This window comes from Schistocerca americana, chromosome 2 (assembly GCF_021461395.2).
Source record: "Schistocerca americana isolate TAMUIC-IGC-003095 chromosome 2, iqSchAmer2.1, whole genome shotgun sequence".
NCBI lineage: Eukaryota > Metazoa > Arthropoda > Insecta > Orthoptera > Acrididae > Schistocerca > Schistocerca americana.
Window position 1 is genome coordinate 701,650,114 of NC_060120.1, and position 24,087 is coordinate 701,674,200.

The window sequence follows — 24,087 nt, forward strand, 5'->3', positions numbered from 1 at the left end:
AAAAAAAGGACGGGTATACACTCGCACACACACACATATCCATCCACACATAGACAGACACAGGCAGACATATCTAAATATGTCTAGATGTACTGTACACAAAATTCTCAAAAGTAATAGCAAAGCAACTAATGAACACATGGCAACATTCAATGTTAATACAGTGTTCAGTGGCAATGTGTTTGTAAAATGTTGGCTGTTCAATGGTTGTAATGTACATTTTGGTGTACTTGCAATTGACTTGAATGATACAATTAGAATTTAATTCGGTGTCAATGTAGTTTTGAACAAATGTGTTGGCAGGGGGTTCATTCAACTTTAGTGAACAGACTGCATACTTGGTTACCAGCACCTCTGCATCTGGGTGAATTCATTCTGCTTTCTTTTGTTTGTTCCCTTCTGTAGTACAGACTGTGAAAGCAAATGTAATCATCTTCTACTATATTTAGTTTGGATATATATCAGTAATTGAATTTGTGTGTCAGTTGTCTAAGAGGATGGAACTATTGAAATGTAAGCTAAAATTTGTGAAAAATGACTTGTTGTGTCCTTCATATATTAGGCCATAATGTTGAAAATTGCACTGAACAACAAATCTATTTCAGCTGAAACTAAAGTAACAATTGAGAGAAGCCCAAAACGTGAACAAAAAATTAGTGTACGTATCTGAAAATATTGTTGGAAAATTGTAAAAATCATTAGGTATTCAGAATTGGCTGAAAATGATACTGAAAAACTAAAGTAAGTTGTAAGTATTCAAAAGCAATAGAAATCTATACAACAGCAGCAGCAGAGAAAGATTTCAGACAATAAATTCAGTGTAATTTGTTGTTGTCGATATGAAGTATCTTTTCAGTAACAGTTTCTCTCACAGTAGCTGTTTTAGACAAAGTAAAGAAAGCTGAAGTGAAGTAAGTTATGTTGCTTGTAGAAATATTTATCAAAAGAAAGGTTTGCCATAGTGTAGATCTTCAGATTGAAATAAATATGAGTATGTGGTTCACAGTAAAGTAATGCTGAAATTAAACTGGTGTTTTGCCTGCAGTGTAGAGGAAAGTGAGGTTTGTCAATAATATTATTGTTTGTTACTGTGAAGTTGCATCCTTTAAAGTCATTTTTGTACATAAGGCAAAGCAAGGAACTGATGTATATTGAGGTTGTAATAAAGAAATAATAACACAGTAATGAATTAAAGGGGCATAAAGAAGTAATGCAGTGACAAAGTATATAGTGAAATAATTGTAATAATGAGATAATATGATGTTTAAGAAATGATGACAAAGTATGTGAATCAATAAGGAATACAAGAAGTATTTCGTAATGCAGCAGTGGTCAGGGAAGTTGTTAGGGATCCTGTCTTTGCGGTATTTATTATTAAAATTGCACTTAGTAAGATATTAGTGCATGGAAACTTATATAAAATATTCATATATCAAGCCACACATTACTTTTGACATTCAGAGTAATAAACTCTTCAAACACCAGTATTAAACCAAAACTATTTATTTCACAAAAACTTATTCTTGATACCAAATGAGTAAAAGCATGTACATTTTCTTCTCCTTTGCTTAGCACTCCAGTTACTGTCTTAATTTCCAACAGTAAGATCATTTCAGTCAACTTACCACTTGTAAACTGCCTCTGCTAAGCTGCAGACAAACCAAATGCACCCAAAAGACAAAAATACCTTAAGAAAAATAAATGTTAAGGTCAAAAAAAAAAAAACCTTCCAGGTAATGAAAATTGCAATCACACAGTTACCCATCAATCATGCACTATTACTTCACTATTTTTGACAATGCATTATCATATAACACCTTAAAAAATACTATGCATACATGTGCATCAAATATATACACCATACAGGCGAATTTCAGTGTATCTTGATTTAAATGTACCACAATCTAATAAACAAAATTAACTACAAAGCAAGACAAACTGCTATGAAACATTAATCCCATAATAATTCAGTTATACAAATCCTCTATGCAATGTACAGAAAGTATTCAACTACTATATCTTCACAAGTGGTGATGCTTGCAGTATGCATTTACATGTTAAAGATTTCAACCACATTTGGTACATACTAGTTAACAAATAAGAATTGACACTGTGGAAGTTAGCACTTCCTAGCTCTCATAGGAGTGGTTATGGGCAAGAAAGTGTTTCTACCCTGGACATGTAGGCTGCCCTCCATGACAGGCCTGTTATGCAAGTAGTATCTGCATGCTTTCCAGGTGCTACACATGCAGATTGGCATGGCTAGGCAAAGGGGGGAGGTGGAAAGTGAGAGAGGGGCAGAGTAGATAGAGACAGTAAGGGAGGGGATGGACAGACAGAGGGGGAGGAGGAGGTATAGAGAGAGAGAGAGGGGGGGGGGGGGAAGAGGAGATAAAGGAGACATGGGCAGAGAGAGGGCAGAGAAGGGGGAGATGCAGAAGGCAGGTGGAAGGTGGAGAGGAGTAGAGGGCAGTTGTATAAGGCTGCAGTCACCCCAGTGCCTGTTCCTTTAGACATGTGTGCATGTTTGAAGGAAGATTTCATCATACTTCTCACCAACACAGGCACTGCAATATCATACTTACTGGGTCAGCAACTTCCATTTAAAATGTCTTCCCTGTAAGTGAATTACCTGATGTGTATGAGTGCAGGTCAAGACACATGGATGATGATATATGGAAGTTGGTGTCTGACTATGAGTTGTGTTAGGATAGCTGAATTGGTTAAGGCAACCATTTGTATAAAGCAGGAGATCTGGGTTCGAGTTTTTTTTTCCAGCACAAATTTTCCTTTTTGTATTCCATTACACAGCTATAGGTTGTCCATATTACAATTGCAAATACATTTCATCTATTTCATCACAGCTGTTGTCAACACAGTGCCTGCTCCTTCAGACATGCATGTATGTCCAAACGAACATTGCATTGTACTTCTTACCAGCAGAGTTGCTACAATTTGTAACGAGCAAACTGTTGCATCAAGAGCCTCAGAGACAGAAAGACTGCATATTACCAGAGTACAATGTAAGTGCACTGCTTCTCCCAAAGTGTCAGAGACAGGGGAAAAGCTTGAGGCCAGATTATAAGATGTGAGACAGATGGCATCTACATCTAGACACCCAGAGACATTATAACAGTATGAGGCTTGATTACAAACAATGAGAGACACACTTACGTGCTTGTGAAATTCACATTAGAACTTCACATGAAGTGTTCAGTGTTGTGTACCTTTCAGTTTCTTAATAAGCAGTCCATGGCTTTGCAAAGGTCTGAGAATACACATTATCATGCATTCATCTAGAAGAATGTACTCTTCATGGAGAAATCAATCAACTGCAGTAGTTGTACTCTTGATCTTTCCTAAAGCCATCCTGTGTTTCTGTTAGCAATTTGTGTTTTGTAAAATGAGCAGAGACTTGAGAAAGGATAACTGCTTTGAAAACTTTACTAAATGCAAGGGATCAATGCTACTGTAGAGTAGTTTGGAACCTCTTTCGTATTTCTCTTCTTACACACTAGTTTAAAAACATTTTTAGAATCCTTGGATAAGTGTTTTCCTTAATATTCTAGTTTATGATTTAAGGTAGTCGTTTGACTCTCAGTGGATGTCTGCATTGGATTTCCTGTTGGATGAAACCTTCATGAAAAGGTTACAAACTACTTTTGGGTCCTCTCCTCTATGGTACTGTTATACAATTTAATGTATATTTGCATCCAATAGTTTTGGAAGTATTTTGATACTTATTAACTCATTTTGTATAGTACATGTAGGCCATGAATATTCTACCTAAGATTAAGTAGGTTGCTTGGAAGTATGCATTTGTTACTTCTTATAATCTGAGCAAGTGTTAGCACTATTTCCATTTTTTTTTTTTCCGGTGCGGAGGCAGAAATCAAAGTTTCTCAGTAGTATATTATAAAATCCATCCCATTTGTTATCTGAATCATCTAAACTGTAGACTGTATATCTACTCTCCTCAATTAATTTAATTTTAACAGAGCTGCTGTACAGAACTGCGCTTCTGAGATTACATATTCCTGACATGTTATCAGTCGGAAGATTGACCAAAACAATTTGAAAAAGTTACTTGCTGTAATTTGTGGTTGCATTTTTATTCTGTCTACCAGGTACCTGTCCTAGCATGTAACTGATAAGCTTGCTTAAGCAAATAGGAGCATCATACAATAACAATGATTTTCTGATTTCTAAGATTGTTTGAACTTCAGGCATGTATGAAGTCCATGTTAGCAATATTGGAGGTGTTGGCATTGATGTTTCAGTCAACAAGTACAGTAAGATCATTGGGATGTATTATAATATTGAAACTGAAAATGGATTACATCTGCAGATGGTGGTCTTTACATTCCTATCATTTTAAGTTTTACTTAATTGACTCTGTGCTCTTTTAGCTTAATTACAATTCTACTCATTTCTGATTTTCCCCCTTTATCATATTGCTTAATAAATGTAAGTTTCTTAAACTGAATATATTCACTGACATAGGTTGACACACCAGCACCTGTTTAGTGTTTTCTAGAATTACTGTTTCTCAATATGTAACCATATATTTTATAGCAGCTACTTTCATTTCATTTTAGATAATATACCAACAAAATTCTGCTGTAGACCTCTCTGCAAACTTTATAAATATCCTAAGTAGAGAGCCTTGGCAGAAGAGCTGAAAATATATATATTCATGGCAAAGTTTGAGATGCACTTTCCAGTGGAGCTGTCAAGAATCAAATTACATGATACCACAAATCCAAGTTCCTCGATCACAGCTGGTTTTAAAAATTCTTACGGAGCTAAAATGAAAATGTCTACAAGTCCACAGTTTATAGGACATGTTCAGAATTACAAAACAATGTATCAAATATTAAGGCTAGAATTTATGACTAATTACACTTTGATAAAACAAGGTGATAACAAATAAACAGCTGTGAGGGCCATTTCAAAAGTGCTGCACACTGTGCATGCACGGCCATTACAGTGGTGTAATCAAGTTGAAATTTATGTCAGTTGTGAGCAAAGCTTTACGTGTGATGGTCATATAAATGTTTTCTGGTGTACATGGCTGTGTTACGAGTAATTCAGTTTTAAAATTGAAGCTGAAAGTGAGTGAGGCTGGATTACACATAGCGACTAGTGTTCCTATTTGGAAAGAGCACAATGAAAATACAAAACGCCATGAGAGGGGCATGTGGGAATAATGTAGTGGACTATAGCACAGTATCACAGTGGTCTGCTCCTTTCTGTGTGGGCTGGGTAAGCTCAGAGGACAACCTAATGAGTGGAAGGCCATCAACTGAAATAGCCTACACTTCTCAAGTAATTTTTTAACAACATTTTTAGAGTGGATTGATGAAACCTAATGAGTGGAAGGCCATCAACTGAAATAGACTACACTTCTCAAGTAATTTTTTAACAACATTTTATTCCTTCTTTTCCTGCTTTCTTTGAGTGTGTAGGTCTGTCCACATTCATTCCTTTCAATGTGTGTCAGGGCGCTGATGACCTTGATGTTGAGTGCCCATAAGCCCCAACACACCACCACCACCACCAACAACAACAACATTTTGAGAGTGGATTGATGTAAAACATGTGAAGAAATTGCATATAAGGCTAGACTGTCTGTCACTTTAGTTTACAGAATCATAACTGAAATGTTAAAGATGAGAAAAGTTGTTGCCAAATGGGTTCCAGATGATCTGAATAAAAGACACAAAGCAGGTCACAAAATAATTGCAGAAGAATTGCTTCAAGGTTATTGAACAGAAGGAGAACGTAATGTTGGAGTGCCTGTGTTGTTAAGAAGGAAGACACAGGAGCATTGCTTTGTATTTCTTAAGAGAACATGCCCTGCAGTACAGTATTTATCTGGCAATACAAGGCAGTAATTTTCAATTAAAATATCCTCACCCTAAACAGGAATTACATGATGTGTAAAAGTGCAAGTTGTGATGCATGAGTAATGGAATATTGAAATTTAGTTCTAGCTATGGGTCTTGCACATAAAGCCAAAATGGTTTAGGTGACTATTTGCCCAAACTGGGAAATCTGGATTTGAGTACCCATCCAGCACAAATTTTTATTGTCGTTATTCCATTATACAACTCATGGTTGTCCATATTCGCAACTATAAATATGTTTCAAAAAGGAGAAAAAATTCTGAGAAGGACTGTCACACTTTATGAAACCTGGATATGAGATTATGGGCCACAACTAAAGTTTTAAACCATCTCAATGGAAAAGTTCTGACTCTCCATGTCTGAAAAAATTCCGACATCAACAACCAAAAGTGAAACTGATGATACTTGTGAATGACATGAATGGAGTAATAGCCATAAATGGAGTGACTCAGGGGATGTCTGTAACAAGTGCATGCTACAAACTTCTGAAAAATGTTTTGCACTCAAAAATTTGTGAAAGAAGCCCTGTCATGCTTGCGGCTGGTGTTCTCATTTTGCATGATATTGCATGACCATATATAAACCTATCAGTGAGAGAAAAGTTTGACAAATATAGATGGGAAATACTTCCCGATCCACCATACAGTCCTGATATGAGCTCAGAAAACTTTGATTTGTTTCCAAAATTGAAGCAATAACTCCATAGAAAACATTTTGATACAACTGCTGAAGCTTCCTGCAAAGTGGCCCAATTATTCAGAGAGCTCAACAGTGAAGTTGTTCTGTACAGAATTCAGAAGTTGTCAAAACATTGCAAAGTTGTCATAAGCAAGAATGGACATTATATTGAAGGCCTGTAAAGACTATTTGTAAAATAATTTTTTTTCTTCAGTTCTATCTTACAGTGTTCAAAACGTTTGAAATGGCTCTTGTACATTGGGAATTGTGAAGACTGAAACATGGTAAAGATGTGAAGAACAGGACACCATTCTCAAAAATTTGGGAGGTGTTAATACAAAGAAAAAGGTTTGCCAGATTATATGAGATTAGTCCAATGAATGAACATTAATTGTTAAAAGTGATAAAAACCTTAAAGCATGAGTTTCAGCAGGAGCAGATGAGGTGCTTTTGCCTGTCATAATCAAGACAGCCCCACAGATTTTAAGGCTGTTGGTATAAAGTGTCAGCTCAGCATTTAGTGAAGGAGGGTTTCCCAGGATATTGAATATCTCAGAAATTGAGACCATGGTTTAAAAAGTGGGGACAAGAACTACGTAGAACACTGTTGAATCAACAAATATCTAAGTAGCCACAAGTTACAGAATAGTAATCAATATGGCTTTCAAGCATATAGGCTCATTAAACACTCTAAAGTTTTAAACTTTGTAGCTGTAATAGAAACATATGTCCTAAGAACTTTGTAATGACTTGCTTGAATGATACCCATGCTTCTTTCTCATTAAAGATCATTGTGAATTCAAAGTTAACATCAAACATCAATTTTCTAATGTCAGGTCTGACAAAGACGCCTTCTTTCATTAGGCCTAACTTTATATGTAGAGCTGGTAGAAGTATGTTTTTTGGATCTACTAGGTTTTTGTGTAGAATGTTCTTCTCACCAGTTTTGAAACTCCCTCACAGGCCAGTTCTTCCTGCACCAGTGTTGACCACTAGCCCTACAGTCCCATTCACACAAGAAACATGGAAATTTGGTAAAGCAACCTTGCTGACCAAAGAACATGCATGTTACTTTTAGATCACCACATATCACCCAGCCATGAGCAGAATAGCATATTTTATTTAGTACTATTTTTGGGTTTTCATAGCTTTCTTTCAGAACATCCAACAGGTAAAGATGCATACATGTTACCATTGTGTAATAAAACAGCCTTTAAACCCTTTTTGGGTGCATCAATAAATGTGCTCCAGTCTTCCTCTTTGTATTCAACACAAAACTCATTCATCAGACCGGAAATGTCTGACCAGTACACTGTTGGAAGAGAATTTAAATAATCTGGTGGTTCTTTTTGACAAAGTCTGCAATGTTTCTTTGGTGTATTTAATCACAAATTCACCACAAATATAACAAAAACTGCCAGCAGAGTTTTTACAACCACGATTAGACATTGTACCAAGCACATGTATAGGAAACAGGAAAGTGACGTTAGGTTGACAGTACACAAAACACCATCTGTTAACACAAAAATAGAATCGACCTTTTTCTGTGAGCAAATGTTTTTCAACAGTGCCACCAATGTCATCTACATTCGTTACGCCTCCATTTTAAATTATTTTAACTGTATAAAAGCTGTTAAATTCTTTAAAAATCACATAATTTAATAAATTTAACTATAAAATGTGAAGAAATTGTGGGTGATACTGGTACAGTTTTTTAAGTATCATATTTGGATTTCCCATCCTAAAAAACATACGAATAAGTTATTTTCAGTAAAAAAGTTTTTCCATTGTTGGCCAGTGTAATTGGAAGTCATGGAAAACACCAGTAGCATAATAGAAGTTAATTTAAATATCTCCAAAGCATTTAGAATTGATAAATCCTTGTAGAGTTTCCCTCTTAGAAAAATTAGAAGTATCATACTTGTTATTCAAGGGACAGGCAAAATGTGGCTTGAATGATACCCACAAAACTGAACACAGGCTGCAGGACTGATGTCAGATTATTCTAGTCACTAGATCACTTTAGTTTCAGATGCAAAAATAAATTGAAATTCGAGTACCATGAGGTGTGGGCCCTACACTCCTCAGCTAGTGGAGCCAATGGCATAAAAAATTTGTACATTTTTGGTAAGATCTTATGGGACCAAACTGCTTAGGTCATCGGTCCGTAAGCTTACACACTACTTAATCTAACTTAAACTAACTTAAGCTATTGACAACACGTACACCCATGCCCGAGGGAGGAGTTGAACCTCCGACAGGTGGAGCTGCATGGACTGTGACAAGACGCCTCAGACTGCGCAGCTACCTTGCGCAATGGCATACAATTTGTAAATATAGTAGTGTGACTAGAAGATGTATGCAACAGCAATTGCTCCCTTCAGCTAGTGATCAGATTCTCAAGTAAGTCCACTCTTGACTCTTGGTTCACTGCCAAGAGGTAGACATTTATATGTGTAAATAAAACAAATTGCAAGCAGTTCAACTACTTCTACATCTACATCTGTACTCTGCAAAGAACTGCAAAGTGAATGGCAGAGGTTATTCTAACATCACCCTGTTTACCTGTGCTAATATGCATCCAGTAGCTGTGTTTCCATAAAATCTCATTTACTATAATCTATGCACAGATAAATGGTAAGCCACATACTACACTTTATTGATGTACTATAATGTGATTATTCAAGTGCAGTAACTTCTCATAGGCATACCAATTCACAATAAGTAACATGTAGTAAGTAAATTATTAACATAATTACAAGTTCACAGTCAGTCATTAAAAACTGTCACTGAATAAACTCTCAGACATGAAATTTAGATACCGGTAACTCAAGAAACATTTTCGATTTGTATTGTCCAATAATTATGGACACAGACCTTGCTTGTTTCATGACATTCCACAGACTGACTGAAATGGCTCCCAGCAGCCTTCCTTTTATAAAATTATAATAATTAGCAATGCATTCAGCTACTGTTGATTGATGCCCTTCAACAAATTACAATTAAACAATAACTGAACTGTGGAATCAGATTTTTTTGAGTGTGGAGTTTTAGATAAAACAATATTTGCTATTGGATTATACTGTCTAGTTTGCTAAAATGTAGGATTCTACTTTAGTAATAATGCTTAGATAGGATGCTAATTACTCTGAAGCTAAATGAGTGCTCAAGTTGCCAACATATTTCCAGCATGAGCTGTCTAGATTCTTCATTTATTTACATATACTTTTGGTCTACTTCATCTGAAAGTTAGCAATTCAGTATATGTTTGCATATGGACAATGATAACAAAGTTTTATATTACTTGTATTTTGCAGTTAGCACAGTTTCTAGGTAATTTAATTATACTTATGAGTTCCAATTAATTAAGAGAATGTAATGAATAATAAAATTAAGGTAGTTAAGCCTTGAATTAACATTTGAGACGTATGGTACTGTACACTTTGTCATAAAAACAATGCTATTGAAAATATTTGCAAAAAAATAAATAAATAAATAAATAAATAACTAAATAAATAAATAAAAATAAAAATTTTGGGGTAAGAAAAATGTAACAGCTGGAAAGAATCTATCTGCTTTGTTTCAGTATTCCCATTGTTTCAGTTAACAGGATTTTTCCCTCTTCCATTCATGTATGGAATGTAAGAAGAATGATGGTTTAAATGCTTTTGTACATGCTGTAATTAATCTAATGTTGGCCTCATGATCTCTGTAGGAGTGATATATAGGAGTTGTGGTATATTCCTAGAGTCATCATTCAAAATTGTTTTCTTGAAACTTTGTAAGAATGTTTTTATGGGATAGTTTATATCCATCTTCAAGGGTCTGACAGTTCAGTTTCTTCAGCATCTGTGTGACACTCTCCCACAACTGAAACATACCTTTGAGCATCTGTGCTGCCCTTCTCTGTATATGTTCAATATCCACCTTAGTCCTCTATGGTATGGTTTCCACACACTTGAACAATATTCTAGAATGGGTTGCTTAAGTCATTTGCAATCTCCTTTGTAGACTGATTACATTTCCCCAGTATTCTATCAATAAACCAAAAACTTCCACCTGTTTTCCCTTGACTGAGTATATGTGATCATTCCATTTAATATCCCTACAAAGTGATGTACTCAGGTATTTGTAAGAGTTGGCCAATTCCAACTGTGACTCATTGATAGTGTAGTCACAAGACAGCAAATTTTCTCATTTTGTAAAGTGCACAATATCACATTTATGAATGTTTAAAGCAAACAGACATTCTTTGCACTGCTTTGAAATATTGTCAATATCTGACTGAATATTTGGCCAGCTTGTTTCAAACAGAATTTCAATATAGATAAAATTACAGATAAAATGTCTGAGGTTACTGTTAATGTTGTCCACAAGGTCGTTAATATACAATATGAACAGCAAGGTTCTGAATACACTTCCCTGTGGCATACTTGAAGTTACTTCTACATCAGTTGATGACTCTCCATTCAAGATAACATGATGCATCTTCCCTACCAAAAAAATCTCAATCCAGTAAAAAAGTCTGCTTGATACTCTGTATGATCACACTTATGATAAGTGCAGATGTGATACTAAGTCAAAAGATTTTCAGAAATCAAGAAGTACTGCATCTGCCTGACTGCCTTGATCCAAAGCTTTCAGTATGTCATGTGAGAAAAGTGTGTGTTGTGTTACACATGATCAATGTTTCTGGAATCCATGTTAGTTGCCATGGAGAAGGTTGTTAGTTTTATGGATCACTTCTGCTACCGTTCTTATAAACAGGTGTGACCTGTGCTTTATTCCAACTCCTGCGCACAGTTTTTTGATCAAGGCATCTGTAATATACTGTAGTTAGAGAAGGAGCTAATTCAGCTGCAAATTCAGAACAGAAAGTGATAGGGATTCTATCAGAACCTAAAGTTTTGTTCAGTTTTAAATAAATCCCAACACCACTGACAATAACACTTATTTCACTCATCTTTTCAGTGGTGCAAGGATTAAGTAGTATCAATAATCCTGGGTTTTCCTTTGTAAAGGAACATTTGGAAATGGAGTTAAGCATTTTAGATTTTGCTTTGATGTTCTCAATTTCAGTTCCTCTCCCATTTGCAAGTGACTGGATTCTAACTTTGAGCCACTAACAGCCTTTATATACGACCATAATTTATTTGAGTTTTGTGAGGGATCTTTTGACAGTATTCTCTCCCTTGACAGGCAAACTTGCAGCATCTCTTTAGCTAGAGACCTATGCTTTGTTTTGCATTTATTGTGCATTAATCTCTGTTTCTTTAGAAGTTTCTTTACAGTGACTGTATACCATGAAGGGTTTACCCCATTATGAATTGTTCTACTGGCTACATGTCTCTCCAGTACATCTTAAACTACTTTTTTAAACTGGATCCACAGTTCCTCTACAAACTTCTTTCCTGAGCTGAAAGTTCCAAATTCAGATATGACTCTACTGTTATTTTTTAAATCTAGTTTACTGAGCATGTATATCATTCAACTTGTTTTAGTTGTCCTCTGTAGTTTGGTAATCACTGTTGCCACAACTTCCTGGTGGTCACTGATATCACTTTTGATGTGGACATCCTCAAAGAGGTAAGGGGTGTTTGTTGCCATTAGGCCTAATATATTTCCATCATGAGTGGGGTTCCAAACTATCTGTTGTAGGTAGTTTGCAGAGAAGGCATTTAGTAATGTTTCACAGGATGTCATGTCATGCCCACTACTAACAATTTTCTCAATTGACAGTTGGATGATTAAAGTCTTCATTGATGATCACAATATGATTGGGGAACATACATACAAGCAAACTGAGGTTTTCTCTAAAGTTCTAATTACATCAGAAGGTGAGTGTGGTGGGCTATAGAAGGACCCTATTACCAATTTATGCCCACCCCTGGCACTGAGTCTTGCTCAGACAATCTCAAAAGAAGCTGCAATTTCTAAATTTTTCCCAAAATCCTCATTGCTATCAACCAGCTTTCTGTTCGTAGTTTCCCAGTTAGAGAAAATAAAACAGAATGTGAATTTAGATCTGACATTGGGTAACAAAGTCATAGAAAGAGCAACATCTACAAAACTGCTGTGGATTCGTGTTATGTTAACCTACATTTTAAATACCATGTAATAAAACTTTCACTTAAATTCAGTTCAGCATAATTTTCTCTAACAAATATTGCAAACATCCGTACTTCAGGAGGTGCTAGGATGACATTCTTTGATGATTTTCAGACTCTTGCTTATGAAGAGCAAGCTATGCATTTATAATAACAGAAGCATACATGTGTATAAATTTTTATTACTGTTTGTGAATCACTTTGTATTATATTGTACATATCCGTGTAATGATCTAACATACAACTCACATGTACATTTTGACAACATCCATACAATATCTATGTCTGTATATAAATTCACTGGGTTATTATAATTAAAGTTTCATTTTAAAAATGCTGTAAAAAAAAAAAAAAAAAAAAAAGGACCACTGCTCAGAATGACATGAAATTTTAATGGCATATTATCAGAGAAGTGAGAAATAGTATGGAAACAAAAGAAATTTAACAAAAAATTTATCACTAGATGACCTTACATGGATGTGCAGTAGTTTCTAAGTTTTTGCTCAAGATGATCAGCATGACTATCTTAATCCAGGATTGTGTACTGCCAGTAAAACTCTTTTGTGTGTGGAAAAAGATTTTGGTCTGATGTCTCCCAAGGGTGTGGAGATGCAGATAACAGAATATTAAATGACAGGTTTTTTGAAGTGCAGTCTGACAGAGGAAGGAAAACAATTGATCTGATGTCAGTAGAAGATGTGGCCACCGCATCACAAGAGGGTTCAAGTAATGGTGTGCAAGCATTCAGTGCATGAGAAGTTGCTCAACTTCAGATGTGCCTTTGGAAAAAGGCTATCCATTTAGGATTTCCTATATTCAGGAGCTGCTTGATGGTGGCCTGCCAGCAAGACAAACATTGTTCTAGAATTTCTTGGTCCCGTGGAAGTGAACAGTGCCTGTATTGCTATCCATTTAGGATTTCTTATGTTCAGGAGCTGCTTCAAGTTGATGTGCTAGCAAGACAAACATTATTCTAGAATTTCTTGGTCCCATGGAAGTGAACAGTGAATAGCCATGGGTCAACCAGTGGACAGACAAAGCCCATTTTCATTTTCAAGGACATGTCAATAGTCAATACACAGAATTGCAGAATATTGTCACAGAAAACCTGCTTTCACATCAACTGATACTGCTTCATTCAGCTAAGGTAACTGCTTGGTTTGGGTTGACAGCATCATTTATCAGAGTGCTCTATTTTTTCAAGGAGATGGTTCTTGTATGTCCTGTTACCTATACCATCAGTGGTAAACATGATGAGAGTCTTTTGCACACCAACATCACTCTAGCCCTTCAACAGTGTGGATGTGTGGGTAGGATCACTTTTATACAATATGGCCTCCACAAATTGCACAGCCAGTGAAGCAGCTGCTGCAGAGGTACTGTGGAAATGCTAGAACTATCAGCTGTCATTTCCCTATGGCCTGGACATCCAGATCATTTGATCTTAATCCAAGTGACTTCTGGCTGTGGGGTTCTTTGAAAGATGCAGTGTTCAGTGTCCCAATTACAAAGAAACCTGAACACATTCTCAATGTGACCCCTGAGACACACTGATGTGTTGTGGAACATGCTGTTACTCAATTTAAACTTGTGGCACAAAACTGCATGCAGCATACTGAACATGTGTTGCACCAGTCTCACACAAATTAAAAACTGATTTCATTCTTCCTTTTTATGCTGTTTTTTCCCACAAGACAATAAGAAACTGTTGCTATTGTTGCATTTAATGTGGGTTTTGGTCTTAGGTCAATTAAAAACTGATTTTTCCCATTGATTGTACTTGCCATGGTGGATGGGCTTACCTACCTAACAGCACCACAAATGTTGGATGCAAAAATTGTCCAGTTATGCACACTGCACTGTACAGTTGGTTTAATGTCCAATTCACACCATAACTATTGTACTGTGTTTCATTTGTCATTAGTAGCCTAACTCATTTGTGTTATGACTTTTGTAGTACAATCTATTGGGAAAACTTCCATTAATTTTTTTATTGCCACAATGTATCCCCCTTCTTTGATAATAATTCATACAATTTTACAGCTATCATTACAGTTAGTTTCAAAAATTATAGGTGTAACTCATCTGTAAACAAAAAATGAATCCTATACATGTAGAAAGTAATCACTTTTAATGTCAATCAGTAATTAAATACATTTCCTATAGGCTCATCTTTTGCAATGAGTTTCAGTTGAACTGCTTGTTCTTTTTAAACAAAAGATGTTTGTTATATGTTTCCTCCTCCAGTTTGCCCCTCATTGTCTCCAACACATACTGAAAACACTCTCTACAGATGCTCTAATTTGTATGCCTGTATTGTACTTAATAAAGAGAGTCCTGATTTTGAGAAACACATTGAGCATCTGTATAACTGTTGAAGAAGTTAGTGAAAACTGTTCAAGAGCCTGTTGAGAAAAACTGGTAAGAGTATTTAGGCTCTTAAATCAGAAAAAAATCTTCCTACATGTTCTTGAGTAGTTCTGCTGCTTCCCTGGTAGTGTCTCTTCCAGCTGTTGTGTGCAGCTACTTACTTCATTTTGTATGCTATATTCTAACAATGTGTTACTCATATGTATGCCTTCCACTCTTATATCTATGTGCCAAAACTGCCATTTTTCTCTTCAATGTGACTAAATCAAGTCAGTAATCAATAATCCCAATGAATTTTCTGTGACACAATAACATAATGTAGATGAAAAATCAATGAATAGACCTCAAAACTACAAAGAAAGATGCTGAGAACAGTGGTAATATCCACATCAAATTAGAAAATAGATTACGTAAATAAATAAAATATAAAAATGTGATCCAAAATATGAGAATACCTTTAATCTTTACTCCATACATTGGTGGTAACTGCCACCAGTTCCACAATCTTAAGTTCACCTTGGATTTGATTTTCCATTATTTAATCATTTGCTTACAGTTCATCTTGCTGTAAATGAGAGGCTTTGGAAAATGAAGACAAAAGGGTGCCCATACAGTAGTTTGTGCGGAGACATAATAATTATTAATTTATGCAGTCTGGGGTGAAGAGGGAATAACTGAAGAAATATCTTCTTAAGTGGGTTATTGATTGTTTTATATAGTCACTTCTGTTTAAAAATAGTCAGATTTGTTTTCTGGATAAAAATACCTACTCTCAAATATGTCAAGGCAGTATACCATTGTGCATGGATACACATTCAAGAGGTAAGACTGATAAATCATAAATGCTACTCTGTAATAGATAGACCATTATAATGTAACACTATACATGCATACAGTTGTCACAAAGGTGAATGTTCTAATAGTCTATTACCTGGGTGTTGTTCATTATAAAACAACACAGCAGTTTCAGATGATGTATTAGAATGACAGAAAAGTTGTGTGTACTGCCTTGTGCATAAGCTGAATATGTATAACATTTTTGCAAGTACATTAATTGTGCACAAATAATTGAGCTGCAGCACAGTGTGGTAAATTACAGAAACTAAAATGGAGTGAAGAAAGGAGTAGTTACTGTGAAGAAATACTGAGGTGGAAGAAATTAACATAAATTAAGACCAGATGGGTGATGACAACCAAGGACATGTTGCAGTGCTAGTTTCCACCTTTGGAGTTCTGAGAAACTGGTCTCTAGGGGAAGAGTCCAGATGGCACATGTGGTGAAACAGGCGTCGAGGTCCTGACTGTAATGTTGTCAAGTACGCTCTGCAACAGGATATTGGGTGTTGCCAGTATATATCCTGCCAGAGTCTCATGCTTAACAACTTTCATGGAGGACACTCTTGGGAAGGTAGTGTTGGTGTTGGTGTTGGTGGTGGTGGTGTGGTGTGTGTGGGGGTGGTGGTGGGGGGGGGTGGGGGGGGGGGAGGGGATGGCATGTAGTGTGGCAGACCAGGGAACAACATTAAGTAGGTAAGCCACTAATGGCAACTGGTCACATATGAAACATGTATCTTGTAGGTAACTGCTAACATGTTTATTCTTGTTTCCATTTGGATATGAGTTTATTATTAGTTTACTGTCAAATAGTCTTGTTTTTGCCTTTCAGTTCATTATTTTACATAAATTTACAATTCCCAGAAAATTCAAAAATAATTAGCATGTCATCAGTTTCTGAAACCTCATTTCTAACTTCTGTACCATACAAACGATAGATAAATAATGTTCAAAACTAAATCAAGATTGAGTGCAAATGTTAACTGTTGACCACTGTAACTAAGTGATCAGGCAGTTGACTGCCATGTGGAGAATCTGGGCTTGATTGCCAGAACTGCGAGGGATTTTTTTCTTCATGGAAGGACTTGTTCACTGTACACTCAGCCTCATCAAGCCAACTGAGGAGATATTCAACCAATTAGTACCATTCCAAGGTCAAGAAACCAGCAACACCCAGGAGAGCAGTGTCCTGACGACATGTCCCCCATACCACATCCACGCCATTGGCAGAGGATGAAATTGAGGTCATGTAGTCTCAATTGGCCCATCTGAGGCCAGAATACAAATCTTTCCTTTATTTCCATAGCTATATAATAGCTGAAATTTTATAGAGAAAAACATATTCATCTATGATATAAGGTATGTAAACAAAATCTCCATTTGTTGCGGAACACTTTCCTCTATTTGACCATGCATATAAGTCTTCTCTTCTTCTTCTTCTTCTTCTTCTGCCACCACAGGGTTAGGCCTAGGGTCTGTCTTGGTCTCATCATCTCTTCCTTAGTCTCCTAACATTTCTCTCGCCCCGTGGCTCACAATTTATTGCTAGTTTTGGGAAGTCTTTGTGGCATCATATGAAATACATGTTCTTGCCAATTTCTTTGTATTGGATTGCTCTTTGGGTTATTGGTTGCCTCCCTAATTCTTCCCTTGTTACTTCATTTAAAATTTTGTCTCCTCTAGTGCACCCTTTCACCAATGTTACACACTTCATTTCTAATACTTCTAGTTGTGATAATCTTTATTTCTGAGAGTGCAACTTTCTGCCCCACATAAAAAAGTGAGAACTGCCAAGACTTTATAAAATAACAGATGTGTCTCTTTATTGTGCCGTATGTATGCTGGCAAATATTAGTTTTTTCTATATATTAATATCTTTTTCATGTGATATGCCACATCCTAAACATTTTAAATGAGCTAAGTACTCTATCACTATATTATTAAAGACTTTTTTTTGTTTTACTGTGTGAATAGCTAAAAAGCCATGGTTTCAGTGAATAGCTAAAAAGCCATGGTTTCAGTTTTATTTGCAGACGAAATCAGGTTGTTGCTTGTGCTTATCTCATTTGATTTATGTAATGCCATTTGCAATTTATCTTTGCTATCATGTATGATAACTTAATCTTCGACCAATAACATCGCGTGAATATGTTCATTTCTCCCAGTATTTATGCCTGATGGTGTCCACCTTTTCCCCATTCTCTGATTGTGTTATCTAAATAGATACTGAATAATATTAGTGAAAAGCTATACCCATGTTTTACACCTTGGTTTGTTTTTATTTCATTCGTTATTTCTTTAATTCTTGTGTTCAGATGTAAGTCTTCTTCAACTTGGCTAAGACATTTAAGGATTCCTCTTTTTCCATTGTTCCCCATAGCTTATTCCAGATTAAATTCTCACCTTTTTGTATTATCTGTTCCACTGTGAAAAAATCGTGTATGCATGATCTTCCCCTTCAGAAACATACTTGTCCCTACATCAAAATTACATTTGAGAAATTTTTTGGTCTTTCATTTTTTATTTTGCTGTAGGTTTTTTAAGCAATAATCAGAATACTTATACCACTGTATTTAGGCATATTACTTCTTTCTCATTTCTTATGTACTGAAATGATCTTTGCTATTTTTCATTTTTCTCACATCTCATATTTTATACAGCCAATGTTAAAGAGATGTATCATACTTATTCTAAGAGAATTCCTCTATTTTTAATCAATTTGGAATTTATTCTATCTAATGATGGTGAATTCTTGTTGTAACAGTGACCGGAACGGTCACGGGGTTGAAGTGACAGAAAGCGCGGCGGGACCCGCGGAGCGGCCCACGAACAACAACACAATGGGAGAGGTTGGACATGACCAATGAAGGACAGAATGAACAACAAGATTGAAACAACAGAGTCACAAGAAAACCTAACAACCACATCCACTCGTACACAGAACAAGAAAGTAAATAAGCTATCTAAGGCGAGGCGATGTGTCCAGAGACGTACGCAACGTTAGACTGGCTGGCTGATAGAGAGGCAGGGGCTTAAATACTCTATTGGTGGTGCCGCTATTGGCCGCTGGAACTACATGTTCCACTATGGCACCCTCACACTAAATGCGGGCCAGGAGTCGTGCGCCGCCACAGCTTACGGTGCGATGGTGCAGAGACCTCTAGGGGTCTTCGACGTCCATAATGTCTGGTGGGGATTCAAATTCCACGGTGCACAGTACCAGAATTCTGGTTTCTCATTTTTTTAAAACTATCTTCAATTCTGCCAGGTCTGTGTAATCCATTCCTTGCAGCTGTTCTTTATTATCTGCTTCTCTGGTTTCTGGATTGTACCAATAGTCCATTATAAAGTGTAATCTAGTCAGATTTTTGTATTGTATTTAGATTTATGGTATCTCCTTTATCTTTGTTGATCACATGGTTATCATGTTCAGTTCTGTTTATAAACTTGTCTTAAGTTGTTGTATGTGCTGATCTTACTTTTGCTTCTGTTTTTAAAAATGGTGTTGCTCTTTAGCTTCATTCCTAACCCTCTTTTCCAATTGGTTGTGTGTTTTTCACCTAGCACTTCACTTGACATCTTCTTTATAACATTTTTATTTTTCATCGTTCTTCATTTATGTCTTCATTAGTTGAGCAGCTGTGTGATTGTGTTCTTATATAGATTTCTTAAGATCTCTTCTTGCAACAGATATACTGTAAATCTTTTATTTAAATAATTGTCATCTTTATTTTTAATTTTTATTGATTGCTTTTTCCGTCTTGACCATAGCTGGAATTTGATTTTGCATGGTAGTTGTCTTTATTTATATTGCTGCCTGTATATACTCAAGGGTCTCTTGTACTTGGGGCTAACATTTGGTTAATTATTTCATAAAATGTTGTTGAATGGTAACCTTGTGCAGAATATGTAAATTTGTGAATGTCTTCCTGCTCAAAGAATGTGTTTGTTAACTTCAGTTTGTTAAATGTTACAAATTCCCTTAGTCTTGCTCCATTTTGCTTTATAATATCCTCCGTATTATTATGTTTTCCAGTTTTAGCATCTAAATCCCCTGCTAAAATAATGTGGTCCTTATTGTTCAATATATTTAAATTTTTCTGAAATTCTTCACATTCTAGGTTTGTTTCTTCATTCTTCCCTTCCCATGTGCATAATTTCCTGTTTCTGTTAGATGTCTCCTATAAATTTTAATCTTTCATTTACTAAAGAATAATCCCTTATTTTATCACACCACTTAATTTTTATTAAAATGACTACGCTCCAATGTACTCTTTTTGCTTGTGACATAGTGCTGCAAAGTTGACATAGTCCTACAGTTTTTTTGTGCCTTTAGGCTTCTTCCTAGTTTCTGTCATCACAGCAATAATTATTTTAAACTTTTGAGAGTTCTGTTCAGTTCAGTTTCATTTGATCCTAGCCCCTATACATTCCATATTACCGTATTCATTAGATCCTCTAATACTTTTTTAATATCCATATTCATGCATGTAACGCAGTAAATGAAGCAGACAAAAGGGAATACAAACGTCTCAAAAATGAGATTGATGGGAAGTGCAAAATGGCTAAGCAGGGATGGCTAGAGGACAAATGTAAGGATGTAGAGGCTTATCTCACTAGGGGTAAGATAGATACTGCCTACAGGAAAATTAAAGAGACCTTTGGAGAAAAGAGAGCCACTTGTATGAATATCAAGAGCTCAGATGGAAACCCAGTTCTAAGCAAAGCAGGGAAAGCAGAAAGGTGGAAGGAGTATATAGAGGGTCTATACAAGGGCGATGTACTTGAGGACAATATTATGGAAATGGGAGTTACAATACTGCGTGAAGAGTTTGACAGAGCACTGAAAGACCTGAGTCGAAACAAGGTCCTGGGAGTAGACAACATTCCATTAGAACAACTGATGGCCTTGGGAGAGCCAGTCCTGACAAAACTCTACCATCTGGTGAGCAAGATGTATGAGATAGGCGAAATACCCTCAGACTTCAAGAAGAATATAATAATTTCAATTCCAAAGAAAGCAGGTGTTGACAGATGTGAAAATTACCGAACTATCAGTTTAATAAGCCACCGCTGCAAAATACTAACGTGAATTCTTTACAGACGAATGGAAAAACTGGTAGAAGCCGACCTCGGAGAAGATCAGTTTGGATTCCGCAGAAATGTTGGAACACGGGAGGCAATACTGACCCTACAACTTATCTTAGAAAAAAGATTAAGGAAAGGCAAACCTACGTTTCTAGAATTTGTAGACTTAGAGAAAGCTTTTGACAATGTTGACTGGAATACTCTCTTTCAAATTCTGAAGGTGGCAGGGGTAAAATACAGGGAGCAAAAGGCTATTTACAATTTGTACAGAAATCAGATGGCAGTTATAAGAGTCGAGGGGCATGAAAGGGAAGCAGCGGTTGGGAAGGGAGTGAGACAGGGTTGTAGCCTGTCCTCAATGTTATTCAATCTGTATATTGAGCAAGCAGTGAAGGAAGCAAAAGAAAAATTCGGAGTAGGTATTAAAGTCCAGGGAGAAGAAATAAAAACTTTGAGGTTTGCCGATGACGTAATTCTGTCAGAGACAGCAAATGACTTGGAAGAGCAGTTGAACGGAATGGACAGCGTCTTGAAAGGAGGATATAAGATGAACATCAACAAAAGCAAAACGAGGATAATGGAATGTAGTCAAATTAAGTCGGATGATACTGAGGGAATTAGATTAGGAAATGAGACACTTAAAGTAGTAAAGGAGTTTTGCTATTTGGGGAGCAAAATAACTGATGATGGTCGAAGTAGAGAGGACATAAAATGTAGACTGGCAATGGCGAGGAAAGCGTTTCTGAAGAAGAGAAATTAGTTAACACCGAGTATAGATTTAAGTGTCAGGAAGTCATTTCTGAAAGTATTTGTATGGAGTGTAGCCATGTATGGAAGTGAAACATGAATGATAAATAGTTTGGACAAGAAGAGAATAGAAGCTTTCAAAATGTGGTGCTACAGAAGAATGCTGAAGATTAGATGGGTAGATCACATAACTAATGAGGAGGTATTGAATAGAATTGGGGAGAACAGGAGTTTGTGGCACAACTTGACAAGAAGAAGGGACCGGTTGGTAGGATATGTTCTGAGGCATCAAGGGATCACAAATTTAGCATTGGAGGGCAGCGTGGAGGGTAAAAATCGCAGAGGGAGACCAAGAGATGAATACACTAAGCAGATTCAGAAGGATGTAGGTTGCAGTAAGTACTGGGAGATGAAGAAGCTTGCACAGGATAGAGTAGCATGGAGAACTGCATCAAACCAGTCTCAGGACTGAAGACAACAACTACAACATTCATGCATGATCATTTTCTATTTTGTCCAGCCTTGTTCTGAGGCTCAATGTTGGACTCTGGACATTAATGCTACCAAGTTTGGTAATTGTATGGTAATTATTTTCTGTATTATAGGATGCTAAACAGAGAAAATTTAATTGTAACTACCTAGTATTAATACTATAGTGATTAAAATACCTCATTTATATGACATAATACAACAATTATGTGTGACTAATGAAATAAAAAGAGCAAACTAACTCTATGATTCAGTATAAAAGTTTAAAAAAATGTAACAGTGATTGACATTTACAATATTTCTATCTGTAGCCACATTACTACTGTGCCCCTCATTAAATTTTGTCAGTGCAGTAGAGCTTACCACACAAGACATAGTCAGCACATAAATGGCAAAGGAAAATCCCTTCTATGCAAAATACACTTGATTCTTTAAAAATAGATTGAGCTGTCCAAATAAAACAATACATAGACTTCAGCTTAAAAAGTCAGTACAGGGAAACTCCCAGCGGAAACCAAGCCTGACACGTGTTGGATTTGGTAACAATAACTTGCAGTGAGCCATAAAGAAAATGCAGTAGAAGGAGCGATATGTGTTCCATCCAATAACAAAAATCATTTAATGTTCCTACAACCCTTAAAAGTAAGCTTAATGAATTTCACAACTGGTCAGACTGCAGCATATCAACAGCTCCGTCACATCAAAATTAATAGAAACCAGTATAATGGAAGGAAACATTCCACGTGGGAAAAATTATATATAAAAACAAAGATGAGGTGACTTACCGAACAAAAGCGCTGGCAGGTCGATAGACACACAAACAAACACAAACATACACACAAAATTCAAGCTTTCGCAACAAACTGTTGCCTCATCAGGAAAGAGGGAAGGAGAGGGGAAGACGAAAGGAAGTGGGTTTTAAGGGAGAGGGTAAGGAGTCATTCCAATCCCGGGAGCGGAAAGACTTACCTTAGGGGGAAAAAAGGACAGGTATACACTCGCACACACGCACATATCCATCCACACATACAGACACCTATTCTGTGTGGATGGATATGTGCGTGTGTGCGAGTGTATACCTGTCCTTTTTTCCCCCTAAGGTAAGTCTTTCCGCTCCCGGGATTGGAATGACTCCTTACCCTCTCCCTTAAAACCCACTTCCTTTCGTCTTCCCCTCTCCTTCCCTCTTTCCTGATGAGGCAACAGTTTGTTGCGAAAGCTTGAATTTTGTGTGTATGTTTGTGTTTGTTTGTGTGTCTATCGACCTGCCAGCGCTTTTGTTCGGTAAATCACCTCATCTTTGTTTTTATATTTAATAGAAACCAGTATACACAAGTAAATTTACAATTATTTTGAAAGTAATAATTTACTGACTAATAGACAGTTGGTTTTTGATGTCAGCTGTTGACAACAAAAGCAGTAGGGTGTCTCCTCAGTAACACATATGAAGGGTATGAGAACAAGAAATTTGTTTGTGCAACTCTGTTAGATTTAAGAAAAATTCTGTCACACATGATATAATGATGAAGAAGCTAGAACATTGTGGTGTTGTACATAATCCATTACAACCAAAATTCAACACCTCTGAAAATAAAATGGGGAATCTCACTAGACTCAGCGCTTGGGCCTTTCCTGTTAATTGTATATGTAGATAGATAATGTTCACGGAAAGAGAAAAGTTCAAGTTTTTATGCATTCAATGTGAGCACCATATGTTACATGACAAAAGTCAAAACAGAAGCTCATTTCCTGCCAAACACAAAGCAGTTGCTCCTTCATTATCAAATTATCAGCTTCAACAATGTGATATTGCAGACTTTCAAGAGTATCAGGCACAGGGGTGATAAAAATGGAGCCTTTTATGT